The sequence below is a fragment of the Neovison vison genome, chromosome 8 (genome assembly GCF_020171115.1).
Source record: "Neovison vison isolate M4711 chromosome 8, ASM_NN_V1, whole genome shotgun sequence".
NCBI lineage: Eukaryota > Metazoa > Chordata > Mammalia > Carnivora > Mustelidae > Neogale > Neogale vison.
Window position 1 is genome coordinate 57213662 of NC_058098.1, and position 12971 is coordinate 57226632.

At 36.4% G+C, this 12971-nt stretch overlaps 1 protein-coding gene across 9 annotated transcripts in view; it reads right to left on the minus strand.

Annotated features, from left to right (window-relative positions):
* The window catches only part of REV1 (REV1 DNA directed polymerase), a 95509-nt gene that overhangs the window by 46290 nt on the left and 36248 nt on the right, over positions 1-12971 (minus strand). The gene's annotated exons all lie outside the window — the stretch shown is intronic.

Below are 12971 nucleotides of genomic sequence, written 5' to 3' on the forward strand. Positions count from 1 at the left end.
CTTTAATATTTAAGTAAAACCCTAGCTGAATAACACCTCCAAAAGCCTAACTTAAAGAATGTATCACTGATCCACTTCCTCCTGGGCTGTGTTGCCAATGAACAAAATTGGGAGGTAGGTTACAAAGTGATATGGCTATCCTGCTTTAGCACACCCTCTTTCCTGCTGGAGACAGTCCACCAATAAAGCACCTACTGCTAAGAGATGCCCAGACCAGATAGGGACCTCACATAATGAATCAAATACTACTAACAGAGCAGACATTTTAAAACTTCTGACCACATTTAGCTACATGACCTTGATACTGGTATCTTATGTTTTAAAAACTTAACACCCATAAAATCATTTATAGTTGAGTTTACAGAGACCCCAATTAATCCTACACCTCCTTCAGAATAATACAATAGTAGACAGGTAAAGTGCTCAAACTTACTATGAGCAGACTCACTGTAGGGCTATTAACAGACTTCACTCCTGTGAAGCTTAATAATTTTTATTTTTATTTAAGAAAATAAGAAAAGGTAAAATTACTCAGTTTCTTAATATAAACTTGAACTAAAGCCAAAAAATAAAGTTCACCAATATAAAAAAAAATGCAAAAAGAGACATCATTTTTTTCAATTGTTTCAATTTTTTTCTTGCCTCCTACCCATCCCTCAAATTTTTTTTTAACTATAGAAAAATACCTTAAAACAAGAACCAGTGTGGTTTATGCTCTCCCATAAAAAGTCTGACTCACTGAAGTTCTGTTATGACCAGTATTACTAGCATCACATTAGTTATTTTCAATAGCTTGTTTCTTCCATCCATTATACTAATGAAAGCTCTAAATTATACCTTCCTCAAAACAGCTGTACCCCAAGGTGGGGGGAGGGGACATCACAAGAGGCTTATAAATCTACTTTGTTATCCAAGCAACAGATTTTTCTTAAGCCCAAGCAATACAGGTCCCAGTATTTAAGTAATCACTTTTATTACAATAACTGTATAATTAGGACAGTTTTAGTCTTCAGAAGAAAAAAAACAAAGCACATTTGGATACACCAGGTTTGGTCAATTCTTGGTAACTTCTTATAGTATAGAATTCATTTGATATTACTGATTGCACATACTAGCACTGCTTAATAGAAATATAATGCCAACCACAAATGCAAGTCACACATATAATTTAAAATTTCCTAGGAAGCTCACTAAACATGGTTTACCATCCATGGTAAAATTATTATTTTTAACCTCACAGATCCAAAACATTATCACTTCAGTATCTTCAACATATAATCAACATAAAAAAGTAGGATATTTCAAAAAAAAAGTAGGATATTTCACATGGTTTGTTTTATACTAAGCCTCCAGCATTTACTTACTTTCTTTTTGCTACGACTAAAAAATGTGGCTGGCATAACAGTATAAAGTATCAAATTAAAGGCTATAAATACAATATAATATGGACAGACACTAAATCCAATAAAAAGGAAATGCAAAAAAGTATTTACAAGTTAATCTACAATTTTCCTAAACCAATTCTAATTGTATTCAATGACTTAAATAGAAAACAGGATGACAGAACACATTACCTTTTTCTACACATATGTGTAAAAGCACTGTCCCTTCTACTACTTGCTCTCTGAAATCAAATTACTGCAGAAATTTGGAACTGGAAAACCTGGACAATTTACCGGCCTACAGGATGAAATTAAGGAGGCTCCCTGAAGTTCAGTTTTGCAAACTCTTGCATATTCTTCAGTGTGAAGTGAACTATGAAAACCAATCTAGTTAAAAGGTAAGATCACATGAACTCTGCTATCAGACCAACCTGGGTTTAACAAGGACTTAACTCCTTTAAAAAAGTTTCCTCCTCTTTACAAGTAAGTCTGGCACATAGAAGTACTCAACATAAAAATCATTATTACAATAAAGTATGATAGCAGAACTCCTTTCAAGTAATGTATGACTTGAGGATTCTACTCTAGACCTACAAAAAAGGGCAGAAGACAACACATATACTGACACATGGTAGTCCTAACTTTTCAAACAAACACAGAATTGCCAACAATGCACTAAGGACAACAGCCAGGAACCACTCCACCAGCCCAAACAGCCTGGCATGCACAGTGGCTGGTGGCCACCCTCATTTTCATAGCTTTTTGATATTTTTAAAATATTATTTCTCTCTGGCTCTATTTCTTCAATAATAGAACATACTCCCAATTACCAGCTCAAAAGAATATAAACAACAGCTCTGAAGATTTGCACAGTGAATTCATTTTTCTTGTTTAACACTCTCCTTAAATTCAGCAGATGTGGACTAATTAGGGAAAAATGTTTGGGGGACCGTATCCAGCCCCGTGAAATCTCTAGGACACTAAGCTTGATGGAACTCCATCCCTGCAATCTACCAGACCAGGGAATTTTCTTCATATTACTGATAACAATTTGAAATTACCCTATCTGTTTACTTGATGACTGTCAGATTTCCCCCTTGAGCATGCTGCACCTTGAGGGCAGGAACCTTGTCTGTTTCATTCACTTCCAGATGTCTGGGACAAAGAAGGTGTTCAGTACACATTGACTGAATTAACTGGCATCTCCCATGCATCAAAGCCTACTGCCCAGAGTTTTCACCACTCTAGCAAAAGTGGAGTGTAAGTAGTATTACCACTTCAGTTCTCAAAATATTCATTCAGTAACTCAACAAATTAAGTCATATAGCACATGGTCCAGACCGAGACCCAGTGGGTACAAATCCTAGCTCAATCCCTTGCTAAGTTGTTATAAAGTTACTTAACTTTGCAGGGCCTTTTCTCATATTTAAACCGGGAATTATAGTGCCTCAGAGAGCTGCTGTGGGATTGAGAGCTAAAAATTATAAATTGCTAAGAAAAGTGCCATGAACATAGTAAGAAATATGAGTCACCTATTACCAGCATCTTTATTATTCTTACCATTTCTTATCCCGAAAGCAGAAAGGAAGAAATTCCATGGCTGAGGCTATTCTCTATACCTATAAATCATTACATTTGTTCAATTTATAATCCCACCTATAAATCCTTCTTTTGTTGCCCACCCTCTAAGTCCTTGATGTACTAGCAAGGATAAGAAAACAAAACAAAAAATCAAACAAAAAAATATTCACATAAATTTTATCCCCTGAATCTCTGCAACTAATGTTACCCTCCAGAGAATGTCAGAACTAAAAAAGCTTTTGGAAATCTAATAACCACTTCATTTTCCGTATTAGTACAAATAAGTTTAATCAAGTCAAACCAACTAAACCAATTCAAACAGTAGATAAAATTATTCCTCAACCCTCATTATACATCTTCACTGAACATATTATTTTTAAATACATTAGGATATAAAAAAGTTAATCACCAATAAAAATCATCACCATAGGTTACCAATGACATCTTGGTGAAGATCCTATAAAGAGTATCTCTGAGGTTCAGCGGCTCCCAAAAATGACATTACCAGAAGAAGAAGAAAAAAAAGTATTGGTTCTAACGAAACTTTTTTTTTTTTTTAAGATTCTATTTATTTATTTGACAGAGAGACCACAAGTAGTTAGAGAGGCAGGCAGAGTAGGGGTGGGGTGGGGGGATGGGAAGCAGGGCCCCCGCTGAGCAGAGAGCAGGATTTGACCGGGCCGAAGGCAGAGGTCTCAACCCACTGAGCCACCCAGGCACCCCACGAAACATTTTTTTAAAGGCACATATGCCAACTGAATGATTTCCCTGAAGATATACTAAATTTTTCAACAAGCAAATTATTCATCAATGCACTTAAGGTTTCTTATAAATAGCATCAACTTTAGGCAGATTAATTTGTAGAAAAACAAGGGACCACAGAGACAAAGGTAAATTTCTGAAGTCAGACACAGCTGGTGGGACAGCCACAATTCAGGACCAGGTTTCTGTCTCCACTTACTCATAAGCTGATCAACCTTAACATGCTGCTATCATGAATAGAAAGGCCTGGTTTCCCGCTGCAGTGTGACATTGAAAAGCTGTAACATCCCAGACAACTGACTCATCCCACTTAGCCTCAGTTTCCTCTTTACAAAATAAGAAGCTAAACTAGATGATACTTAAGATTCCTTACAAAGCTACTGTATAATTCTATGTACTAAAACCATTATCTCCAGCAAACAAAACTTGAAGACTAATTCACAAGTTTGTGAGAGAAAACAAAGCAAGTCACTCAATTTTATGGATAAAGAAACTAAAGCAGAAAAATGTAAACAAATAAAAAAATACATATGTATGTTAGCAAGACATTGGAAAAAGTCACTAACTCACAGATATTGATTATCTAATAAACCACAATGTCTTGTACATATAACAGGTATAAAATTAAGCAAGTTTAAGGTCAAGTAATAGCAAGCACTTAAAAGTAAATATTGTCTCACTGTGGCCAACATAAAATACGCGGTATAAGAAAAACACAGTGAACTGGAGATCAAAAGTCCTGAGTTCAATCTGGCTTTGCCAAAATTAACAAGTTTCTACTACCTTTATGGCTTAATGTGACAGAGGTCAAATGGGATGACTGGAGCAAATGACTCCTAAGGTTCCTTTCAGACCTAAACTACTATGAATCTATTTGGATTCCTGACAAATTTTCTATCACTGCCTCATACTCAATTACCAGTAGCTTCCAACACATTAAATGCCATCACAGAAAGAAAAAAAGAAAAAGTAAATATTGTAAAACCAACTCTATAATCCATCAAAAAGTCAGTAATAGTGCCTTGATGACCTGGTTAAAATAAACTATCTTTTTTGTTTATTTTACCAGATTCCCTGCTCAACTGAGTTTATCCTCTGTAACCAAAGTTCTATACCTGATCCTAATATATGCTAACAATATTTATAAAGAGAAGGCAAAGACTTAGGGGTCTTCACTCTATTAATCCCTTAACAAGCAATACTGTCAATGTCTTCATTTACATATATGTAGGTATTATATATTTATGTGTATCTATGTGTATAGACTCATACATCCCAAAACACCTACATCAACTCCCAAATTGTCCATTTAAATGTAGGCACAATAAATAAATAAATAAATAAGATTTATAAATAAATAAATGAAATTTATAAATAAATAAATAAATACAGCCACAGAAGATTAAGACATTTAGAAAAAAGTATAACTAGTCTACTCTTTTCATTTGCGGCTTCCCTACTGAGGCAATGCAGTGGCGGTTTGAAACACGACACAGGATCAATATGCTCAGAGAATTTCCTCTATGACAAAGCAATCTGACAGGCATTTTTACGAACAATAATTCTAAATATCTGATATAGAAATCTGATTAGATGCCAGATTCCCTAAGCCATTATATTTAACAAAACATGCTTTTTAAGAGATACATAATACTTAACATAACCTGTTAAAAAGTAAGTGCTCTCAATACATGCTTACTGAACAAAATAACAAGGGTAAATTTTTATACTTGACAATAAAACTTAAAAATATCATTTTTTTCTTTCTCATGGTCAATATATGTCAATTTTATTTAAAAATATCCACCTCGGACACCTAAGTGGCTCAGTGGTTAAGCATCTGCCTTCTGCTCGGGTTATGATCTTAGGGTCCTGGGATGGAGCCCTGCACAGGGCTCTTTGCTCCAGAGGTAGCAAGGTGGCTCCCTCTCCCTGTGTGCCGTTCTCCCTACTTCTGCTCTCTCGTTCTGTGTCAAATCAATAAATAAAATTAAAACAAACCAAACAAAAAACAAATAAAAACATCCACTGCTTTGCAGAGCAAAATAAAACTGTCATTAGCTGCTTTATATCCATAAGCAGGTAAAAACCTGAGGAAAGGAAATTGACATAAATTTAGGGCCTATTCCAGTGAAGTCCTTGACATACCTTATCTCACTTACTCCTTACCACCAGTGATTCCAGCACTGGAATTAGTCTTGGCATCACAAGTCCTGTGTGAGATCACAAGTAGACAGGCAGGCAGAGAGAGAGGAGGAAGCAGGCTCCTTGCCGAGCAGAGAGCCCGATGCGGGGCTCGATCCCAGCACCCTGAGATCATGACCTGAGCCGAAGGCAGAGGCTTTAACCCACTGAGCCACCGAGGCACCCCCTGTGTGAGATTATTAACTTCAAAACTATTCTTACTGGAAAACATGCATTTTTTTTTTATTATTTGCATAACTATTTCTTAACTAAAGCCCTGCCACACGGTTTCAATACCCAGGTTTTGTTATGAAGGTGCTAGTGCTAGTCTCATGGACTGTTTTAAATGTCATGTACAAATGTAGTATATACATAGAATGATATATTATTCAGCCTTAAAAAAACAAGTTCCAATACATGCTATAACCTGAACCTTGAGCCATTTATTATGCTAAATAAAATAAACTAGTGACAAAAACAAAACAAAACAAAAAAAAACCAAATGCTGTATGATCCTACTTCTTTGAGGTATCTCGAATAGTTAAATTCACAGCAACATTAAGTAGAAAGGTGGTTGCCAGGGGAGAGACAGGTGGGGGAAGAGGAAATGGAGAGTTATTTAATGATAGAGAGTTTTACAAGATAAAAAAAGCTCTGGAAATTGGTTGTATAACAAAGTGGCTATATTTAACACTACTAAACTTACACTTTAAAAATAGTTAAAGTGGTAAACTTTTATGTGTATATGCAATGTACCAGTTAGTACCATATATGTAATCAGGAATTTAGTATAAGCAAAATATCATTCATATACTGATATGAACTTGAATTTTATTCACATTTAATTTTCAATTCTGCAAAACCTGTAATTGTAAGAGGTAGAATTGGTAGAACATTATTGTTACTACTACCACTTTAGAGATGCTTATGAAAACAGATGCTGTGAAAATAGAAGAAACCGATGAAAATCTCACAGCTTTAAGAGATGGGATTAGCTAGTAAGTGACAAAGACCTAGAATTAAAACAAAATCCAAGCCTTGATTTTTGCTCCCATGCTCCTTCTCCAGCTTATAGCCACTCAGTAAGAAAATCTACCTTCTATACTTCAGAAAAAAGTTTCAGAAAAAGATCAATGACGATAAAGGGAGCCATCTGCAGAATAAAAATTTCTGTATTAATCCTAGGTAGCACACATACAATCCTCTTTCCCAAACTTTTTTTGAGATTTATTTAATTATGTGGGGGGAGGGGCGCAGAGGAAGAGATAGAACCCTCAAGCAGACTCCATGCTGAGCACAGAGCCTGATGTAGGACTCAATCCCCAGACCCTGAGGTCATGACCTGAGCTGAAACCAAGAGTCAGACACTCAACTGATTGAGCCATCAGGTGCCTCCAGCTTTTCCAAACTTTTTAAAGCTTTGCCAACCTAACTGGAGAAGTATTTGCTACATGAAAATTTACTAGAAATACTTCAACCAAAGTAAAACCATAAAGGTTTCCTATTATATCCTTTTAAGCCAAAATTATTAGCTCCTTCAACACCCTGAAAAAGGCTCTTTTATAAAGCAGACCAGTTTGAAATAAAAGTCCTGTAAGATAATAACATTTTCAAGTTCTAGTAAATCTAAAATTAAGTTCTAAAACTTAAGCTTCAACATATACTCCTTTCTTTTTCTACATGCATTTATGTATCCTTTCTTGACAAAACACAACTTCCATCAAAGAGCAACTGATCAAGAAAATTCTTCACCTAAACTGTTTCTCAGTAATAGGATTGTACAATTTAATTTTACAGATATCTTGGAAAGATATCTGTAAAACTTTGCAAACATATACAATATATCTGCTTAGGACAATGGTGGTTGATCTCAGCAAAGACTACCAAAAGCCTAGTGACTGCAGAGTCAGTGCCTGCCTACAGAGAGGTTACTGCCTGCTGTGGGACTTTGTTCTCAGCCCTAGGCTGTACAATATTTCAACTCAGGACCTGATTAAGAACAGAGGCAGTTTCACTTCTGGGAGAAAGCAAGCAGACAGTTAACTTGAGTAAGAGACAAAGTAATCTGAGCCAAAAAATGCCTCAATGAGAAAAATCAGACTGTGAAAACTGAGGTTCCAGATTTTATTTTAAAACAACTGCACCTTTTAGTATGTAGGAAAATGGGTACAATGGCAACACAGGACAAAGAAGCCTCAAATGACTAAGCTAAATAAAGCTCTTTGCCTTTTTTTAATTAACTCTACCTCCGTTCCCTCAAAATAACGAACTCAAACTACACAGACATACAGAGGGCAGACCACAAGTGGGTACGGTTCTGCTCTGCCTCACTGAGGTCAGACTACATGCCTAGAATATTTGATTCTATTTATGACTCAATATATGCTAGACCCTGACCAACTTCATTAAAGTACAGTAAAAAAATCAACCAGGAGGAATCCTCTAAAGACCAAAATCAAGTCAGACAGGCTAATGAGCATTAAGTGATATTTCAGTCATGTATAAAACACCAAAGGAAACAAATTAAGAAACTGCTTTAATGAAGAAGAAAAATGGAGACATTTAACTAGTGGTTTTCAATTTTTCAAATGGCAGAACTCTGTTTCAAATGAGCCCTAACCAAAAAATCCCCCAAATACCAAACAAATAAAAGTAATATTATATAAGACTTTATTCTGAAAGTTCAATTGGTAACATACACTTATTACCATTTGCCTTTCAGCATAGTAGTGAGAAAATCCTGATTCACAAACATTAGAACTATTAACATTTTCAACTATTTAAAGGAAGTTATATTCCAAAATCTATGTAGAAACTACTTAACCTAACAACAAAAGGCAAAAGACATTTCTAATAAATAACGTATTTGAGTATTTGTTTCATTTATCTGTTTTTAGTGTACTTAAAATTACTTAAATAATTTTAAGACTATAAAACCTCCTAGGTATTTTGGAACTTAAGTTAATGACTAATTCAAAAACAACCGTCAGCTTTAGTCTAGCATCCAACAGCACTATGGTATTACTTATAACTTACAGAGACAGGAACCTTATTTAATCATGAGTCCATCCTCAGTACCCATATTTTCAAGCAACTCACTTAGAATTTAGTACGGATTCCACAAATGCTTTTTTAAATACAAGATATTTTATCAGAAAAAAGTTCTGTGGGAAGAGAGAGCCAACCAACATTTGACTGACTAAACCTGGAAACTAAGTAGGATTTTGACATTCTGAAAAGCTGGGAATGAAGATGAGAAAAGCTGTTAAGGACCTGGAGAGAGGTGTGGCCACAGGATTGAAAGCACCCTTTCAAAGAACTAGGCATAATATAGTTTGAGAGCTGTAGAGTGAATCAGCATGAAGATCACACCAAGAGGACAGGGACAATATTTGAATTTACGCTCTGGAGTCTTGGAAAAAAGAGCTAGGACCACTGGATGGAAGCTACAGGGATGCACATTTTAGCTCACTAAAACCATCAGACATGCTTGAAAACGAATTCACTTGCCTCCCAGGACAATATACCATCACACCGAAGTCACTGCAAGAGGCTGAGTGGTAGCCTGTCATTCTCTGAGCAACACTGAAGAAGGAATTCTCAAGTAGACAAAGATTAATTTGAAGATTTAAATTTTCTTCTAACCCCAAGATTCTGAATCTGTGGTCTAAAACAAGGGTCAGCAAACTAAGGCCCTTGGGCTAAATCTTCCATTTTTTTAAAATCAGGTTTTATTAGAATACAGCTATTTTCATTCATTTATATTGTCTAGAGCAGCTCTAGGACTACAAGAGCAGAACTGAGTAGTTCCCAAACAGCGTACATGGCCCACAAAGCTCTTGCCCTTTAAACAAAGTCTGCAAACCCCTGATCTAAAATACAGTCAGAGGGGTGTCTGGGTGGTAGGGGCAGGTTCAGTTGGCTAGATGACCAACTCTTAATTTCAGTTCAGGACACGATCTCAGGGTGGTGAGATCAAGCACCGCACTGGACTCCATGCTCAGCAGAGTCTGCTTCAGCTTCTCTCCCTCTCCTCTATCCCTCCCCTGCTTGTGTTGGCACGTGTGCTCTCTCTAAATAAATAAATCTTTAAAAAAAATAAAAACAGGCGCCTGGGTGGCTCAGTGGGTTAAGCCTCTGTCTTTGGCTCGGGTCATGATTTCGGGGTCCTGAAATCGAGTCCCGCATCGGGCTCTTTGCTCAGCCAGGAGCCTGCTTCCCCTCTCTCTCTGCCTACTTGTGATCTGTCAAATAAATAAATAAAATCTCTTTTAAAATAAATAAATAAGAGCAAAATTAAAAACAAAGACTACTACTTTTAGAACCTAAAATAAAATATATTATTTGTTCTATCTGCTTTATCAGATGCTGTTCAGAGAGGAAAGGAAGATTATGCTGCAGTAACATATGACCTCAAAATCAGTGACTTACAACAAAGGTTTATTTTTCACTCATGAAACATGTCCCTCCTATGCTCCACATCATCTTTACTCTGAGTTCCAGACTAATGGAACAACCTCTATCTAGAACACTGTCAGTCACTGTGGCAAAAGAAAAGAGGGTATAATGAAGCACAAACTGATTTTTAAAGCTTTATCCCCAAACTGATATATACCACTTCTACTTACATTCTGTGAACATGGCCAGACCTGACTTCAACAAGCAAGGAAGTAAAATCCTCCCCTGGGGAGGGGAAGCAGACTTCAGTGAACAAAAATACAACCAGCCACATAATGTATTTGGAAATATTTACATAAGTAATTTGTTTTCCTTTTTTCTACAAACTATTTTATCAGTAGCATAGTTTCATACCAATGTTCAGCCTAAAAGCAAAAAAAAAAAGCAAGTACTATAGTAATTTCATGTTTCCCAAGATAAACAATATTAAGGCTCAGAATTATTTTAAAATTATTCTCTAGTCTACCAAACACATGCTTGGAATAAAAAAATTCTAGGGGCGCCTGGGTGGCTCAGTGGGTTGGGCCTCTGCCTTCCGCTCAGGTCATGATCTCGGGGTCCTGGGATCGAGTCCCGCATCGGCTCTCTGCTTGGCGGGGAGCCTGCTTCCTCCCCCCGCCCCTGCCTACTTCTGATCTGTCAAATAAATAATAAAATCTTAAAAAAAAAATTCTAGAAATGAGAAGAAAATATACCACTCAGTTCTATACCCAAAGAAAGTTACCACTGTGACAGATTTGCTTCTTAGCATATTTCTCCCTGTGCTTTTCTTTTCTAACAGGTCGAGCATCCCCTACTTCTCATTTTATACCTTATCATTTCTCATTCACCAAAAATTTTTCTATATTATTATAAATTATCCATAGTTACTTTTTAATTGTTTTAAGTCACCTTATAGATGGTATAATTTGTAACTGAATTTCTATTCTTAGATGATGCTTGGCTTTCAAATAAAACAAGATGATAAGATGATCTCTTCCATAAACCTATACTGGGAGGCCAATCAGGCTTATCAGCTTAGAATAGACTTTTAGAAGAATTACTAAGCCAAAGGTTATAAGCAGATGAAAGGCCCCTTGCATGTTTCGCAATGCCATTCTCCAAAGCAAGTCTACCAACTCATACTCGTGCTCCAGCAATGACTGAAGCAGTTATTTTCACCCATCTATACCTGTATTGGGTATTTCATGTAATAATTTTTTAAAATTAAATAAACTTTTCATTAACTTTTTGTCTCATTATACATTTATCTAATAGTGAAGTTGAACATATTTGTGACCCAGGTCTATTTCCTGAAATAAACTGTTTCTGAAATTTGCCTTTAATCTATTGCGATGTTAGTGTTATACTTCCTATTATTTTGATGTATGAACTTTTTTCCAGTCATCCGATTTGCTGCAACAAATTATACTGAATAATCCTTCCCTCTCCCCCACTGATCAATGGATCTTTATAACCTACAATATTTAAAATAGTGCTGAAGGGCTAGGCTGTTCTGTTTTATAAAAATAATGCATGTAGGCGCCTGGGTGGCTCAGTGGGTTAAGCCGCTGCCTTTGGCTCAGGTCGTGATCTCGGGGTCCTGGGATCGAGTCCCGCATTGGGCTCTCTGCTCAGCAGGGAGCCTGCTTCCCTCTCTCTCTCTCTGCCTGCCTCTCCATCTACTTGTGGTTTCTCTCTGTCAAATAAATAAATAAAATTTAAAAAAATAATAATAATGCATGTAACTTATAATAAATACACACACACACACACAGAGGTGATTATCTAATTTACATATCAAATCTACAAAACATATACTTTCTTCTTCTTCTTTTTTTTTAAAGTAGGCTCCGTTTCCCAGTACAGAGCCCACAACAGGGCCTGAACTCACGACCATGAGATCACGACCTGAGCTGAAATCAAGAGTGAGAAACTTAACTGACTGAGCCACCCAGGTGCCCCCACAGAATTTATTTCTGAGCAACTCTAAACCACTAATCTGCCTATTCTTATACAAGTTACACAGAGTTTTAAATGCTTACTATAATAGGTTTTGAGATGTCGGCGCCATTGCTTCTCTCCCCATTGTTCTTTTTCATCATTGTCTAAGGTAGAATATTGCAGGGGAAATAAAATGTAAGTCAGAGGGCGCCTGGATGGCTCAGTGGGTTAAGCCTCTGCCTTCGGCTCAGGTCATGACCTCAGGGTCCTGGGATTGAGCCCCACACTGGCTCTCTGCTGAGCAGGGAGCCTGCTTCCTCCCCGCCCTCTGCCTACTTGTGATCTCTCTCCCTCTGTCAAATAAATAAATTAAATCTTTAAAAAATATATGTCAGATAATTTGCTGTAGCAGGTTGGTTAATAGTTAATGGTATTAACAAAGATAAAGACATTGGGTTTGAAGAAGCATTGCTACTGCAATAAAAGTATTTCTGGCATTTAAAAATTCAAACTATCTAGCAGAACTTCTTATGTAAAATAATAATGAGTGTTCTTGATAATAATGAAGACACTCTAGGATCCTAAACTATCTTCTTAGAGCTTAAAATTATATTCCACCATATTCCTACTGTTAATTTTAAAGAACATTCTGTAAAAATGTTCTGAATGCAACTAAAGTTC